General features: G+C 39.5%; 1 pseudogene across 1 annotated transcript; it reads left to right on the top strand.

The window, feature by feature from the left end:
• Positions 1-4,291: 4,291 nt before the first annotated feature.
• On the top strand, positions 4,292-5,867 carry LOC100345757 (elongation factor 1-alpha 1 pseudogene; annotated as a pseudogene). The gene has a single exon (XR_016231473.1). The product of XR_016231473.1 is annotated as an elongation factor 1-alpha 1 pseudogene (transcript).
• Positions 5,868-6,106: the final 239 nt, after the last annotated feature.

Raw genomic sequence — 6,106 nt, forward strand, 5'->3', positions numbered from 1 at the left:
TAACAGAGGGCAATTATAAAGTCAAACATTGAGTTCCATATTAAGCTATGCAAATACACAAATCTTTCACTTAACATTTTGCTGTTCACTGCTGTTGTAGGCACATTGAAAGCTAGAGTAAGCTAGGGTAAATGTAAAATAAAGGTTTATTTCAGTTTATTTTAATCTGTTTTCAAACTATCTTTATTGACTAGTAATGCCTTTTGAGCAATAAGGAACACATTGTATTGAGTACTATTTCATCATTATAATCACTTGTGAAAGAAAATAAAAGTTGTGGAGAATAAAAAGTATGTGCATTTTAATCTCTCTCTTTTTTTTTTTTTTTGGTTTTGGTTTTGGTTGTCTGACCATCAGTTTTTTTTTTAATTTCTTATCAGTAAGCTTATAAAATCTATTTATCATTTTCAAAAATGGAGCAAGAGTAAAATGAATTACAACCAATATTTTCCTCATAGAGAGGGCCTCCACACAGCATCACTCTACTTAGTAAAGGGTGACTTTGAGAACAATTGCTCTGAACCTGCAGCTTTTCAAAGCATTGACACAAGATTGAAGGACTTAGGGGAAAAAGAAAATTGAACCTTGAGAATGTATCCCGCTTTTGTTCAAACAATCAATGAGAAAGATACTGGCCTTTCACGCTCTCAGCAGTCTCTTTTGAACAAATAGAAGCTGTCAGTTTTCTGATTTTTTTTTTTTTACCTTGTTGATTTTTTCTCTCTATGAAAAATTGTAAGGAGGATACAATGTAAATATGAGAACATTCTAAGACAGGTTATCATATTTCAGCCAGTAAGGACATCAAAATAGTGATGCTAAGGATCTCAATGTGGGGGTTTAATGAAAAAAAGAAAAAAAAAAGAAAGTAACTGTGATTTGACCTTTTCTGAATAAACACACTGTACTATTTAAAAATATTTGTACCACTTTTGGCAAAATTCATTTTTGCATCAACACAAATGCGTTGATAATTAACATTGAGTGGAAAAATTACATTTTTGTATCAATTATTTTTCTTACCAAAAAATGTATGGCAAGTTTGTTGCCTATTTATAAATTAATGCACTAGATAGAGTTGCCTTCTTCTTTTTCCTCTTCTACTCTTCTTTATCTCCTCTTCTACTTTTCCTCTTTTTGCTCTCTTTTCTTCTCCCTCTCTTCCTCCATTCCTCTCTCCCTCTCATCCTTCATGTCCAAATCTGAAACAAGAAAAACACAAATCCACTTTGTTTCTTTACTAACTTTGCATAAGGAGAGCTGGTAAGTTGGTTTAAACTAAAGTTTTTACCATGGGCATTATACTTTATATGGTCATTCTAGTAGAAAATTTGAGGCAGTAAGCCAAATATTTATTAACTACTAAGCTTAAGAACTGGATAGTCTTGAGTTTCTTTTTCTCATTACTAACATATTCCGATTATTTATTTTTGATTCTTCTGTTTGTGTGGAAAACATGGGACTAAGAACTTGAATGGCTATGTGACTACAGACAAATAGCTTTCTTAAAGAAGCTATTCTGTCATCTATAAAATAAAGGGGCATAACATATTGAGGAGACTAAAATCTGGTGGAATAAGGAGGGAGCTTACTGACTTACTGCTCTAGGATAGGGGAAGATAGTTTAAAAAAAGTGAAGAGAGTGCATTATCAGGAGAGAATCAGGGAGAAAACTACAGTGGAAGTTCTAGGGAAGTAGGAGAGATCTGTGGATCTATGTGGAGGGTGTAGACTTGTAGCATGGGCATGGATACAACGCAGGACCCCAGCAGCTGAGAGCCTGAGAGAACATCAGCTTTGGAGAATGAGGTGAGATCAGACTGCAGCAGCCCATGCCACTGGTGATATAGCTGGGGGGAGAGTCTGGCATGAGTCTGGCCTGGAGCCCTGTGGGGGACAGGGTACCTGCTAATGGGAAAGGCAAAAAAGGGACATGTTTCTCTTTCCCCATCCCTACCTCACCACGATAGTACTCAGCTAGTGGCTGAGAGAGGGCAGGAGCCATTTTGGACATATGTAACAGCTGTGCCCAGCAACTGGCTCAAATGAGATGTACGCATCTTGTTAGTAGCTGTGGCAGAGACTCAGGTCTGTGCACCTAGCACCCAGTGGTGAGAAAGCACGATGGTGAAAGGAGAAGGGGCTGTGAACTGTGGCTCTTGTGTATGTGTGTGATTGAGGGATTTTACTAGAAAAATCTGCATTCTCCATTAACTTCAAGTCTGGTTGGGAGGATTGATGGGAGGTTGGGAACCCACATAGGACTGTGAGGTTCCCCCAGCCTCAACATATCACAGGCTCTTGGGCTCAAACCACCTCAGCAGAGCACCTACAGCAGCTGGCTATGGGAGTGTCTTTACGTCTCTGTCTCTCTGTGGACAGGACAGTCTAGTGGGGTGGAGCATATACTCCACTCCCTGTGAATGTGCGAGCCTTATATGCTGAGATTGAGGAAACTCTGACTCCACAAGAGGGTGCAGGGTATATCTGGGTCTCTGGGCAATCACTGTGAGGAGCCCCACATGCTCAAGCTCCCTGAGTAGCTGGTGTGGGTCATTGCAATGGGATGCACGTTAACTGAGGATTGAACAGATTCTTTGTGCAGTTCTTAAGACAGCATGGCTGAGTACTGTACCCATGGTGGGTTAACACCCTGGCACTGATCACCTTGGAAGAGAGGAGGTGAGGATATGATTATGCAAACAGAGGTGATCAACAAAGAAACAACAGAGCTAATTGACACTATGGACCAAATGGACTAATTGCTATCTACAGACCTTTTTATCCCACAGTTGCAGAATATGCATTCTCATCAGTATATGGAACTTTCTCTAGGATAGACCATATGCTAGGTTATAAAGCGAGACTCAGCATATTCAAAAAAATTGAAAAAAAAAAATCCAGCTTTTCTGACCACAATGGAATGAAGCCAGAAATCAGCAACTCAAGAATCTCTAGAGCATATGCAAACCTATGGAGACTGAAGGACATGCTCTTGAATGAACAAGGGTCATAGAAGAAATAAAAATAGAAATCAAAGAATTTCTGAAAATGAATGAAGATGATGTTACAATATATCAAAACTTATAGACAAAGCAATATCAGTATTAAGAGGGAATTTTATAGCAATTGATGCATACATCAATAAATTGGATAGGCTCCAAACAAATGAGCTATCAATGCATCTCATGGGTCTACAGAAACAACAATGAACCAAACCCAAAACTAGTAGTAAGAATGAATAATGAAAATAGACAACAAATAAAAAGGAAACAACCAAAAAACACAAAAGATAAGTGAAATGAAGAGCTGATTTTTGAAAAAAAAAAAAAAAAAACTTGATACACCATTTGCCAAACTAACCAAAACAAACAAAAAAAAAAGGGGTAAGACTCAATAAAATCAGAGATAATAAAGGAAACGTAGCAACAGATACCACAGGAATAAACAGAATCATCAGGAATTACTACAAAGAGCTGTATGTCAACAAACTGGGAAACCTAGAAAAAACAGAAAGATTCCTAGACACATAAAATTGACCAAAATTGATACATGAATACATAGAAAACCTAAAGAGACCAATACTCAAGACAGAGATTGAATAAAAATGCAGATCCTCCTAACCAAAAAAAAAAAAAATTCCAGGATGAGATGGCTTCACTGCTAAAGTCTATCGTACATTTAAAAAAGAACTAGTTCCAATTTTTCTCTATTCAAAACAATTGAAAGGGAAAGAGTTCTACAGAACTCCTTCTATGAAGCCAGCATCACCTTAATTTCTAATCAGAAAATGGTACAACAGAGAAAGACAGCAATAGGACAATTTCCCTGATGAATGTAGACGAAAAATCCTCAGTGAAATACTAGCCAATTGAATCCAACCACACATTAGAAAGATCATTCACCCAGACCAAGTGGGATTTATCCCTGAAATGCAAGAATGGTTCAAATATCACAAATCAATTAGTGTGATATATCACATTAACAAACTGAATAAAAAACATATTATTATCTCAATAGATGCAGAGAAAGCATTTAATCAAATACAACATCCTTTCATGATAAAAACCTTAAGCAAATTGGGTATGGAAGAAGGAACATTCCTCTGGACAATCAAGCCATCTATGAGAAACCAACAGCCAACTTCTTGTTCAATGGGGAAATATTGGAAGCATTCCCATTAAGATCTGTAGTCAGACAAGGATGTCCACTCTCACCATTGCTATTCAATATAGTCCTGGGTTTTAGCCACCAGGCAAGAAAAATAAATCAAAGTCCTTTTTTTGCAATGGGTTTGCCGCCAGAACACAGGTGTCGTGAAAACCACCGCTAAATCAAAGCCAAAATGCGAAAGGAAAAGACTCACATCAACATCGTCGTCATTGGCCACGTAGATTCGGGCAAGTCCACCACCACTGGCCATCTGATCTACAAATGTGGTGGCATCGACAAAAGAACCATTGAAAAATTTGAGGAGGCTGCCGATATGGGAAAAGGCTCCTTCAAGTATGCCTGGGTCTTGGATAAATTGAAAGCTGAGCGTGAGCGTGGTATCACCATCGACATCTCCCTGTGGAAATTTGAGACCAGCAAGTATTACGTGACTATCATTGATGCCCCAGGACACAGAGACTTCATCAAAAACATGATTACAGGCACATCTCAGGCTGACTGTGCCGTCCTGATTGTTGCTGCTGGTGTCGGGGAATTTGAAGCTGGTCTCTCCAAGAATGGGCAGACCCGTGAGCATGCCCTTCTGGCTTACATGCTGGGTGTGAAACAACTAATTGTTGGTGTTAACAAGATGGATTCCACTGAGCCACCCTACAGCCAGAAGAGATACGAGGAAATCGTTAAGGAAGTCAGCACCTACATTAAGAAAATTGGCTACAACCCTGACACAGTAGCATTTGTGCCAATTTCTGGTTGGAACGGTGACAACATGCTGGAGCCAAGTGCTAATATGCCGTGGTTCAAGGGATGGAAAGTCACCCGCAAAGATGGCAATGCCAGTGGAACCACACTACTTGAAGCCCTGGATTGCATCCTTCCACCAACTAGACCAACTGACAAACCTCTGCGTCTGCCCCTACAGGATGTCTACACAATTGGTGGTATTGGCACTGTCCCTGTGGGCCGAGTGGAGACTGGTGTTCTCTAACCTGGCATGGTGGTAACTTTTGCTCCAGTCAATGTCACAACTGAAGTCAAGTCCGTCAAAATGCACCATGAAGCTTTGAGTGAAGCTCTTCCTGGGGACAATGTGGGCTTCAATGTCAAGAACGTGTCTGTCAAAGATGTTCGTCGTGGCAACGTTGCTGGTGACAGCAAAAATGACCCACCAATGGAAGCAGCTGGCTTCACTGCTCAGGTGATCATCCTGAACCATCCAGGTCAGATCAGTGCTGGGTATGCCCCTGTACTGGATTGTCACACAGCTCACATTGCTTGCAAGTTTGCTGAGCTGAAGGAAACAATTGATCATCATTCTGGAAAGAAGTTGGAAGATGGCCCTAAATTCTTGAAATCTGGTGATGCTGTCATTGTTGATATGGTTCCCGGCAAGCCCATGTGTGTTGAGAGCTTCTCTGACTATCCTCCTCTGGGTCATTTCGCTGTCCGTGATATGAGACAGACGGTTGCTGTGGGAGTGATCAAAGCAGTGGACAAGAAGACTGCTGGAGCTGGCAAGGTCACCAAGTCTGCCCAGAAAGCTCAGAAGGCTAAATGAATATTATCCCTAATACCTGCCACCCCAGTCTTAATCAGTGGTGGAAGAACAGTCTCAGAACTGTTTGTCTCAATTGGCCATTTAAGTTTAATAGTAAAAGACTGGTTAATGATAACAATGCATCGTAAAACCTTCAGAAGGAAAGGAGAATGTTTTGTGGACCATTTTTTTGTGTGTGTGTGTGGCAGTTTTTAGTTATTAGTTTTTAAAATCAGTACTTTTTAATGGAAACAACTTGACCAAAAATCTGTCACAGAATTTTGAGACCCATTAAAACAAAGTTTAATGAGAAAAAAAAATAAAAAAAAATAAATCAAAGTGATACAAATAGGGAAGGATGAAGAAAAACTATTCCAATTTGTAGATAACATGATT

Source organism: Oryctolagus cuniculus, chromosome 3 (genome assembly GCF_051225735.1).
Source record: "Oryctolagus cuniculus isolate XC-2025 breed Fujian yellow rabbit chromosome 3, ASM5122573v1, whole genome shotgun sequence".
Lineage (NCBI taxonomy): Eukaryota > Metazoa > Chordata > Mammalia > Lagomorpha > Leporidae > Oryctolagus > Oryctolagus cuniculus.